Raw genomic sequence first — 13,028 nt, 5'->3', positions numbered from 1 at the left:
TAGTAGTAGTAGTAGTAGTAGTAGTAGTAGTAGTAGTAGTAGTAGTATTAGTAGTAATAGTAGTAGTAATAGTAGTAGTAGTAGTAGTAGTAGTAGTAGTAGTAGTTATAGAAGTAGTATAGTAGTAGTAACAGCAGTCGTATTCTCTGTAAAGTCTCCCTCGTCATTTTTCTCCCCTTTCGAAATTCGGACGCGGTAGCGTTGGCGACGGAGGCACTCTCTTTTTCCAAGCTCTGCGTGGCGTTGGTGGTGTAGGGTACGTCGCTGCAGTATAATGTAAGGAGAATAAACGAATAAAAAAAAAAAAAACGTTCCGTGAAAGTACTCGTATATAAATTATAAATTTATAAGACCGACGTCACTACATAATATACGTTCGTAACATTCGGTTCTCCCCAATGACATATTTTTCTAGGGTAAGGGTGAGAGAGGGATTGTTGACCAATATCAAAACCATCTCTCGTTTTCGATTAAAAATTCTTGAATCCGGTAAAAGTCATATATTCAACTTAATATATAAAAATGGTACGATATAGTTTTATTATAAACCAGAGCAAATTTCAGTACCTTATAATACATTGAATTTTATTTTAAAAATAATTTCCTTTTTATTCTAAATGCATACTTTAAGTACGTATATTTAACTCGAATGAATAATATTATGCAACTAAAACAAATTTGTTATATATTAAGCAATAAGTCTTAGAAACCAAAACCTATAATTTCATAATTATTCATTATTGTCAATTACATTAAATATATTAAAAGTGTAATAAATATTATGTTAGATAAGTATAATCAAAATAGTAATTAAATTAAAAAAAAATTCGAAATTCTTAAGAATTTCATTAAATCATTAAATAAACATTGTTGATTCGTTTAAAAATTCAAAAAATCCGCACATTTTTAAATATGTTCTTGTATAAGAATATTGAGTCCACGCTTCTATAACATTAATGATGTAGCAACATAACATAATTATAATACATATATTGACGTGGAGTATTTGATTCATCATTTTGCTAAAATTTAGGAAGAGGAGGAGCTATAATTCTCTCAACCGTCCCTCTAAATGCAATAGTGGTTTTCTGGATAAGGATTTTCAGAGACCGTTTTGCTCGTTACTGTGAGGCGGTCAGTTGAATTTTTATTTTTTATTTTTGTATAAGACGCTTGAAATATATTTTCAATGTTTTGGGATTAAATATTTTGTGTTAGTAAAAATAAAAATATCGAGTTTACTAACACCCGTGTTATATATGATCAACATGTAGGTACACAACTGCTGCGGCACGTATTCGGCGCGTGACGGAAAGTTTTTGACCAACAGATTGTTTGTGAGTTCAATTAGTGTATGGAAAGTTAAAATATAAGTGTGGGTGTGGTTACGATTTAACTGGTATTTTTCAAATACCATATCCTATAAAATATTGAAAATAATGATGCGATACTATAATATTTTAAGCCACAAGTTAAATGAGACGATTACTAATAGGACCATAAAATCAATGACAATTTTTTTTCATCTAAAAATTTGAGAAAAGTAAAAACTATTAAAAATGAACTTTGATAATGTCTGTAGCTATAATTTGTTGTGTATAAAAGAACTCAACCAACTATTGGTTATTGATTAATATTTTCCAATTTCTTATCAATAATATTTATAAATCATTATCGAAATTGAGAAATAAGTAATATTTATTCAAAAGTATTCTATACAAAAATGGAATCCTGTTGAATTTCATACGCCAAATAAAAATATAATATGATCTTATATATCCACAGTAAAATTAATAATGAGGAAGATCCGTGAAATTTTTTATTCCTTATTTTTATCTCTTATAGCCTATAAGTCTAGATTAATAAAATAAAACATTTAATGAAAAATTAGTAAATGGTTAATACTCATGAATTAATATGTAAATAATTAAACAAAAATTTATATATAAAAATAAATAAATGCTTAGGTTGGAGTATTAACATGTATATTATATTTATTAATTTATATATTAACTTACGATTATCAAGCATTAACTAATTTTTAAGTTTAATCTATTTTTTTTTATTATTTTACTATTTATTATGTTAGGTCAAGCCAACGATTCAACTCAGTTAATAAACATGATTAAATATTTAAACATCTAATTAATGAATGCCAATTTAAATATCAATATTATAACTTGTAATAAATTGAAAGTCGTTCCTAAATACATCATTATACATATCAAATGTATTTCTGAAGCTATAAACAAAGCCAAGTGAGGAGCAGAGACAATATGGTTAAATTCTAACATAACATTTTTATTCAACAATAAAACATGTAATAGTAAATATAATAGTAGGAAAGATTCATAATTTAAAAACAATTTTATTCGAAAATATAAATCACTTATAAATTTTACACTTTTACTAATTTTAACTTCTATAATTTCCAGTTAAGGTGAAAATTAGTTATGAAATAAAGGTAGTAAATTCAATACATATTAAAAATTAAACTTTCAATTAATTAAAAAACAATTAATACAATACGAATCAGTTATAAATTAAATGCAATTTAAGAATAAAATTAAAACAAAATAATATAGTTTAACAACAAAATACAATTATTAATAGTTTAGTGAATAAATTAAAAACAAATAATTCTGAAATAGTTCCAATAGATAAATCTAATATATTGTCATTATTTACACTAATAAAATTTATAAAAAAAACTTTAGACTTTATAAATAATAATAATCAAAACTTAATATCAAACTCAATAAATTATAATTTATACTAAACAAATTAATGAACTGATAGCAAATTCAAATGAAATCATACCCGAAGTCTAAAAGAAAATATTATTAAAATATGATTACAAAATCAATTTATTAACTTTAAAACTTGTTAAATATTTAGACTATCTTATAAAAAATAAAATAAACATGAATATTGATACTTCTATAACAATACATTTATGATTTTGTTAAAAAAAAAAAAAAAAAAATATTGAACAAAAGTACAAAATAATTTCTCTTGATTTTAAAAATGTAAACATGTACATTTCTAAACGTGTTTAGATCTCTGTTTGTATAAATTCAATACAAACGATATACAAAAAATTATTCAATTAATAAATATAGCTATTTCCAATATAAAATTAAATTATATTCACAAAAAGAAGAGTTGGTTATGGGTGAACCTTTAAATGCTCTTTTATCAGAAATTTAAATGCAACATTTTTAAATCATTATTATTAACAAAGTTGAGCATTAGTCGAATAAAATATTATTCAAGTGATTATTTGAATAAAAAATTTTTCTTCATTGATTTATTCTTAATTTTTATTTTTATTCATTATTTTAATTTGTATTATTATTCGTTATTCATTATTCGGAGATTTTTATTTTCTATATTTTATTCATTATTCAGTTATTCGTTATTCGTTTTTCCCTATATTCATATAAATAATAAAATTAAATCCTAAATAACGATGTATAGTAAAAATAGACTTATTATTTAGACTTAAATAATATATATATATAAAGGTAATACATATTATTAATACATATAATCATTGACAAAAATAAATTAAATATTTTTTTATATTTAATATCATTCATGATTTTAAAGAATAAATTTATTCTTTATTCATAAATAAATTAGTTAGGTATTCATGCTTTTATTTTTTATTCTTTATTTTGATTTGTTTTTGCCCAACTATGACTATTAACTACAAAATATACAGTCCATATATATAAGCATATTATAGATATGTTGATGACACTTTAATTTAATTAGAGGTTCAAATAGATAAGTAGAAAATTTAATTAAATATTTAAACAAAATAAATAAAAACGTTCAATTTATACTTAAAATACAAATAAATAATAGATTGTATTTTTTAGATCTTAAAATTTCCATAATAGATAAAAAATTTGAATTTTGTATTTACAGGAAATTTACACAAATTGATGCTATAATATCACATGATTCTAATCAACCTTATTATCAAAAAAAAAAAACTTTTTAATTCAATATTCTATAGACTAGAACGTATTCCATTAAATAAACATAATTTTTAATAAGAACTCAATGTTATCTGTAATATGGCCCATCAAAATAGTTTAAATTAAAATATTATTATAAAAAAATCGTATTAAAGAAAAAAAGAATACGCAACTTAACAAATAATATTGTTAACTATTGTAGTATGAAATATTAAAATAATTTTGTTTAGAATTTATTAAAATTCTAAACAATAATATTAATAATGTATTATAAAAATTGTTTTTTAAAATAAGTAACAATTTAATCAAACATATTAATAATATAATTAAAACTTCACAAAAATTCCCCCTTCTTTTGAAAATTCTGATACATATAATTTAAATATAATTTTAATACATGTTATATAGGTAAAAAAAGTGCTTATTTTAAAATAAGATATAAAGAACATATTTTCGAAATAAAATTTAAAAAGATCTTAATTCAATTTTTGCTAAATATATTTTAGAAAATAACCATAATCTTTTTCTTCTTCGGGTATTAACCATAAAATACATTTTGATATTAATACAGATTTAGAAGAGTTAAATATTTACAATGAAATAAAGAAAAAAATATTTTAAATATACAAAGCGATTTTAATAATAATAGCTTACATCAATAAATTTTAGATAACAATAAATAATAATGCTCAAAGCGTTTTACTTCTTAGATATATTATATCTAGATATTTTAAATAATCTCAACTGGTAAAATAAATGAATTAAATAATAAAAAATGTAATTAAATTAAAAATGATTAAATGGTTAATACTCGTAAATTAATATATAAATAAATTAATAAATAGTTTATACATAGAAATAAATAAATAAAGTAATATATGTAGTAATAATAAAAATAACAATATATTTTTAATTTGAAACTGATCTTACATTATAACTGTACTCTTATTTATAAACTTATAGTCTAATATACACATCAATAACTCCAGGCTGAGCGTTTATTTATTTATTTATTACTTTTTTTGTTACTTTTTAACTTTATTCTTATCATTGGGTATTTAAATTGTTGCCACATAGCGTAAGATTTGGATGTATTGGGGTATTTTATTATGCATGGTTTAGTTAGTTTTCTGAAGATCCATTTCTAATGTTCGAAATTAATAACACTGCTATTTTACCACGGCAAATTACCTTTTATTTCAAGTTTGAAATAATTTAGTTATAGGTTGATTAACTTGAATATAACTAAATTTTGTAAGAAATTTATTATTTTGAATGTAATTTAAAACAATTAAAAAACAAAGCAATTTTGTGATTTTAAATTTTATTTAAAATATTATATACGGGGAAAATAGTTTGTGAACATGTATTTACTGGGGAAGTGTACTTCAGTGATTATGACGTTGAAGAAGGAACATTGTAAATTATGCCACTGCGTCACAATGGTATTCTGAGAGAAAACTTTAAAGGCTAAAAAATGATACAAACATATTTTCACCACAAAAAGCCGAAAACCCTTAATTACAAGGGAATAAAAATATTTTAATATATTGGAATTTAATTTTATAGAAAACGGTTTTATCAAAAACATGGTTTAAAAACTTTATTTGAAACAATTAATTCATTATACCTAAATCAAAATATGTGTATGAAACAAAAATTTCAGGATGAATATAATTTGTCTTAATACTTGATGTACTGTGTATGAGTATGTATACCTACGTTAATTTAAAATAATGAAATTTTATGATATAATATGAAAAAAAATGTGTTGGACATAATTATAAATTATCGTTTATGATAATTTTATATTTAAAACGATTTTCTTTTTTTAGAATCTTATTTCCTCCGGAAAAATACATAATGCAAATCACGGATAGCCCAATTTGTTCGACTGAAAACTAAAAAATTAAATTTTTTACGAAGAACCCAGATTCTTCTAGAAATGTAGTGCACTTTCTAAGAGTAGAAAAAACCGAGTTCCACACTTTTCAATTAAAGAAAGATAAACCAACCCGTGTAGTTTTGCGTAATCTACATCCTTCTACTCCGGCAGCCTTAATTAAAAGTGAACTGGAAGTACGATTATTCGAAGGTAAGTTACCCAAGTAATCTATTGACTCAATAAACACTCCCTTCCACTCTTCTTCATCGGCTTTGAACCAACAGACTTTTCACAAGGTATATATAAACTAGAATCCTTATTACATACAAAAATTAAAATTGAAGAGCTTCACAAGCCAAAGATCATTAGCCAATGTCATAATTGCCAAGCTTACGGTCATACAAAATCCTATTGCGGATATATGCCTCGCTGCGTCCGCTGCGGAAACAATCATCACTCATCTGCCAGTCCGAATTTACGCCAAGATTCTATAAGATGCGCCCTATGCTCCGGCAACCATCCGACGAACTATAAGGGCTATTCAATTTATAAAGATCTCCAGTCTCGTAAGAAACCAAATTTAAATAACAATAACATATTTAATCTTAAGCTTAAGTTTAATAATGTAAAAGACAGCCACCCATCAATTAACATTCCACACAATAATTATAATTATCCAACTCAATCTCAAACGTATGGTCAAGCCACTCAGAATTAACCTCCCCCTTAAAATACTCCAGATTCTAATACATAAATTACAAGCTTTTTAAACGAATTTAAACTCTTAATTAAACCATTAATTACATTACTTACTAAAGTTATTTCCAGCTTATTAGATAAAAAAATGAATAATTTAGCCATCAACAAATCGCTTCTAATTTTACAATTTAATGCAAACGGCTTCAAAAACCATATTAATGAACTACAAGATGTATTATACCACAGACGAATATCACGTTAATTACCGAAACGCATTTTACTAAATATTCAAATTTCTATATACCTGGTTATATTCTATTAAAAGTTAACTATCCGGACAACACTGCACATGGCGATGTAGCGATTATCATTAAATCTACTATTCACTTTCAGCCACTTCCCAACTACTGTCATGATCATATACAGTTTTGTATGATTTTGATAAAACTGAATTGTATTCCAATAACCTTAGGAGCCTTTTATTTCCTTCCCCGGCACAATATTATGAATATTATTCTTACTGACTTCTTTAATACAATTAAAAAAATTTTTATTATAGGTGAAGACTTTAATGCTAAGCATCATGCTTGGGGCTGTCGAGCAAACAACCCTCGTGGCATCGTTTTACATAATTTTATCAATATAAATCATTTTAATATACTTTCTTCACCTAAACCCACTTACTGGCCTTCATTCATTAGAAAAGAACCTGATATTTTAGATATCTTTGTTGTAAAAATACCCAGCAATTTACATTGTTCTGTTAATAATATTTTAGATTTAAATTCAGATCATTCTTCATTACTACTTAATTTTCCACAACCCCACTAATTCGAACTGAAGCACTTAAATTATTTTATCCTCAAACTAATCGTTTATAATTTCAAAATATAGTAAACGAACAAGTAAATCTCAAAATCAAACTAAAATCTAAGTTTGACGTTAAATAATTCAGTGATAAATAATTCAACCACAATCATACAGTCTGCTGCTTGGGCAGCTACTAAATTAATCAACCCTTATAACTAGAGCGAGGATTTATATGCACTTAAACGTATCGAAATATGCTATATAATATACAGTAAAAATCATGAAAATATGCAAAAAATATGCAGTTAGAATTATGAAAATATGTAAAAAATATGCAAGAATTTTTTATTTATTTAAAAGTTATAATTCAACTTATAATAATTAATTACTTAAATACTTAATAAAAAAAAAATGTAGGGAATTTTCTGAACAATTTATTTTAAAATTTTATTTATTATTAAAATGAATAATCATATGCATTTCAAGTTTATCTTCTGTGAAGCTGTGTCATTTATCGGTTAACATATTTTTAAAGACTGAAAACGATCTTCGACGTCAAACGAAATTATTGGGGCATATTTGAAGCAACTTAGTATTTTCGGGTCTTGATAAAGATCTACGAGCTGAACTTTTTCGCCTAATAACACTGAATTAATTTTTCGTAGAATTTTCGGACCTTTATTTTTGTTTAAAAGCTCGTTTAATTTTGTTGTAAATATTGCACCTTTCGAACCAGGAATAGAATGAATTTTTTCTTTCGTTTCGTCAATTATTAAAAAGCTTTCATGTAAAGTCATATTTTGAGTTCCCAGTTTTTTTATGACTATTACTAAAAATTCCAAATGAGTATATATAAATGTTAAATCATTTACAAAAGTACCATCTTCAATTATATCCAAAACTTTTCTAATACTTTGCGCATCTTCCACTGCCAGTCGCTCGATGACTTTTATATTTGGTAAAATAATCTGCGTAATATAACGCAGAGTGTACCCATGTTCCCCACCTCATAAGAACTGGAACAGGTGGTAAAGGGATATCATTCATTTCTTCTTTAAAAATAGAGAATCGAATAGGCACTTTTAAAAATATTTTCTTCCCATTATTAATATTAAAGTATTAACTTTTGGAAATAACTCCCTTACTTTTTCTGCAAAACGATTACAAGCATAAGTGGTACACGTTACATGGATTATATTAGTATAAAATATCTTTAAAGACTTCCCTGCTTTCACCATGTATGTCGCCGCGTCTGTTAACAAAAGTAATACACGCCGTTCCATTCTCACATCTGTCCATAATAATTTTAAGAAGTCATTGACAAATCGTGTAATCGTTTCATTGTTTGTTTTCTCCAATTGTTTACATGCTAAAAGATAAGGTTTCCCAGAAAAGTTTTTATTCATACTTCTACAAATAAATTTGCAATGTATAAGCTCCGTGCATTAGTTGTCTCGTCTACAACAATATATATAAAATTTTGCCCAATTTTTTCTTTAATTTCATTCAGTGTTTTTTACATAGCTCTTTCGCAATGTGCTTTCATCTGGGATAGGATGATTAATGTATTTATTCAAAAAATTACGAAACTGTTCGTTTTTTAACTTGTGTAAGTGTACGAGTACGTCAGAAGAAACCATAACAAAACATGAATCTTCAAAAAAAGTGTTATTGGTAGAACTTGATCTAGAACTAGTTGTAAGTAATTGTTATTTGATAACTTATTTTTAAGTGCAGACAGATGTGCAGCTAAAATATAAAATTAAAATAAAAAAATAAAGAAAATCTATTTCTATTTTTATATGTATCGACCTGTTTTTATGTGTTGATCTACCTGAGACTTTCTCTCACAAACAATAATTTTCCACAATGGTTGCAAAATACTATTTTCCCGTCAATAGTGAAAACCTCGGTGTCTGTGTTTGCTGTGGAATCCATTCACGAATTTTGTTATAAATTAAACTCCTTATTTTTGGCATATTTACAATTTACGGACAACGACAAACGATGTAACCAAGTGTCGAGTGGTGTGTCGATAACCGACTTACAAAGCAAGAGCGATTAAGTTTAAGTTGTAATCGATTATTTATTTTATAACTAAATATATATATATATATATATATATAAATTATTATTTAGTGACTATGAAATTTAGTTTTAACTTTTCTAGTTGACAAAATATTATTTTATATATTTTTTTTAAATTTTCGCTTCAATATGTAATAAATTTTGAATTTTGCCAAAATATGCAAAAATATATCATAACCTCTAAATATGTAGAAATATACAAAAAAAAGTTCACCATTAGCTTCAAATTATGATGATTCGTGGAGATAACTGACAAAAATCCAAAAATATTAAAAAGAAAAAAATATGCAATTGCATAGAAATCCGCGCTCTACTCATAACACATATTCGAATTTCAACCTAATCCCTGAAAAAATTCGAAGCTTAATTGTTGAAAAACATAAAGTCAGGGCAAAGTATCAATCGTCCCAGTTCCCTTCTCACAAAACAGCATATAATAAACTAATCAATTCATTGAAAAAAGTTCTAGCGAAATATAAAACAAATGCGTTCGAACAAAAATTACAATCACTGTCTACTACAGATGGTAGTTTTTGGAAAGAAACCAAGCGTATGCTAAAATATAAAATTCCTTCGTGCTCACTAAAAAATGATGATAATACCTTAGCTATCACAGATGACGAAAAAGTCATGTTATTCCAATCTCATCTTTCCGAAACATTTCAATCACATAATGACATCCTTAACCCACAACATATAGAAAATGTTAAAATATATCTAAACTCTGTAATACCATATGCAGGGCCGGTTTTAGCTTTTTCAGCGCTCGGTGCAAGAATTATTTTGGCAATCTTAAATGACTCAAACATATAACTAAAACAGGCAGACTTTTGGTAACTTTTGGTAACTGAAGTTTTCTCATGCATATTACGAGCATCGTTCATAATCATAAATGCTTAAAATAATTTTTTAAACGTACATGTTTGCCACATATTTGTGAATCATTCAAAAAACAAACAATAATACTTGAAATAATATAATGATAGTTTATAAAACTGTAATTGTAAGAGCGACCTATCCTTATATGTCGATAGAATAATAAATAATGATAATTATAATAGTAATCAAATTTATATTGAATTATATCGTGACATTTTTTTACTATCCATAGTAGATGATTTGTGTCGTCAACAGTTGATCAAATTTAATTTTAATTTTGACGCCTCTCACGCGCCCTTCTGATTTTGGCGCCCTATACCGTCGCACGCTCCGATCGTATCTAAAGCCGGCCCTGACCATATGCTCGCCCTATAAAATACATTACACCAAATTAAGTTAAAAACATGATAACTATGAATTCTCGCAAAAAATCTCCAAGCTTCGATTTGATAATAGCTGAAGTCGGTAGATGGCTGCCAAAAAAGGCTATAGTGTTCTTAACCTATATATATAACGCAATCTTAAGACTTTCATATTTTCCATTTAGCTGGAAATTTTCAAAAATAGTTATGTTTGTCAAGCCAGAAAAACCACCAGATATCCCAACCTCGTATAGACCAATCAGTCTTTTACCTTATCTTTCGAAAGTCTGTGAAAGACTTATTCTTAAACGTTTATTTCCACATATATTCACAACCAATATACTTTCATCTTCACAATTCGGCTTCAGAGCTAAACATAGTACAATACATCAAGCTCATAGAGTATTACATTAGCACATCTCTCGAAAAAAAATGTTACTGCACAGCCGTTTTCTTAAACATATCTCAGGCCTTCGATCGTGTATGGCACGAGGGCCTACTATTTAAATTTCGAAAACTTTTACCCTCACCGCTTTTTCTTTTAATTGAGTCTTATCTTACAGATCGACATTTTTAAATATGCTGTGGCTTATCTACGTCAGATATACCTCCAATTACCGCCGGTGTACCTCAAGGAGCTATCCTCTCGCCCATACTATTTAACATATATGCTTATGATCAACCCGCAACTCCAAACACCACAGTTACCGATTATGCAGATGATAAAATCATTTTTTGAGTTCATAACGATACAATTATAGCCTTTGCTAACTTACACTCTCATATAAATCTACAATCTGAATGGTATGAAAAATGGCACATAAAAATTAATCACAGTAAATCAGTCCATACAACCTTTACCTTTAGACACGGTCATTGTCCAAATGTTTCAATAATATTCCCATCCCACCTCTCAGTGCTGTTAAATATTTAGGTGTAACTCTTAATCAAAGATTAACCTGGAACAAATATATAAAAGCTAAAAGATTGATCCTTTACGCTCGAACCAGATCACTAAAAACATTATTATCCAAAAATAAATTTACTAGTTTAAAAACTAAACTACTAATTTATAAAATTCTCCTAAAGCTTATATGGACATATGGGTTACAACTCTGGGGATCGGCGAAAAAATCAAACTTGAACAAGATTCAAGTCTTTCAAAATATTACTCCAAAAAATATTACTAACACTCCTTTCTATATCTCTAATTTAATCCTCCACCAAGATTTATTTATCCATCCGGTTATAACTGAATTGAAATTATTCTACAAACGGTTTTTTTCCAAACTAGAAAATAAACCAAATCCACTAATAAAAAAATTATTTACCTTCACACTTCCTAAAAATCCACAATACAGACTTAAAAGGAAATGGAGTCGTGATCATTTAAATTAAAAATACCTCTCATCAATGCAAATATATCAGGATAAGTGTTACAAATAGGTGGCTTCTTATTCAAGTAATTCTTGTGATGTATTAACCTTTATCATATACGCTTATTGTGCATTAATTTGTATAGATTGTGCATGTATTTGTAAAGTAAAAAAAAAAAAAATTAATATGAATTTCATTATTTGACAATAACTTTGTAAATTAAATATAAATCAATGCATATTCATTGTTACAGTGTTTTACTGTTTTTACATATCAGATCGTGTATCAGGTTGTATATGTTTACGATCATGTAACTGATTTAGAAGTGTATAGCAGAGTTGGTGTATCATTATTTTTCAATCGTTGCGTATCGATGAAATCATTATAACTTGATTTATTACAATCGTTTGTCATGTTTCGTGTCATAATGATGCTTAACACATTACCTTAGGCAATATTGTTATATTATTTACTCAGATGCATTCAATTTATTTAATATTGTTCATTTTACAGGTACATACCTGTTTATACTATCTATGATAATGCATTAATGCGTAAAAAATATTAGTTTTTTTTTTTGTTTAAGGGCTTCGCTCCCCATTGCCGCAGCCACAGAACAATAATTATTAATTGAAATAAAAACAATCATAAAATATTTAATTTAATTACCATACTATATTATTAAAAATTATATACTTACTTCTATGTAGTATGTTTCTTTAAAAATATGACATAACACCACCGCAATATTCCACCGTCGTCCATCACATTTATTAGATAACAATATTATTATTAATTATGTGGAATTGTAGGAATTACAAAATAAACTATAATAATAATATTTTATATTTATATAATTTACTTTTGAATAATTCTCTGCGTCATATACTCATATTATATAATATGTATCTCACCATCCCATGCTTAAATTATCATTAA

The 13,028-nt window shown here is 26.2% G+C and overlaps 1 pseudogene; it reads right to left on the bottom strand.

Annotated features, from left to right (window-relative positions):
• Positions 1 to 5,980: 5,980 nt before the first annotated feature.
• On the bottom strand, positions 5,981 to 9,362 carry LOC112693462 (annotated as a pseudogene).
• Positions 9,363 to 13,028: the final 3,666 nt, after the last annotated feature.

Source organism: Sipha flava, unplaced genomic scaffold (assembly GCF_003268045.1).
Source record: "Sipha flava isolate LNK unplaced genomic scaffold, YSA_version1 87_pilon_pilon, whole genome shotgun sequence".
Classification (NCBI taxonomy): Eukaryota; Metazoa; Arthropoda; class Insecta; order Hemiptera; family Aphididae; genus Sipha; species Sipha flava.
The sequence above is the reverse complement of the archived record's forward strand: the minus strand, read 5'-3'. Positions and strand labels throughout refer to the sequence as shown.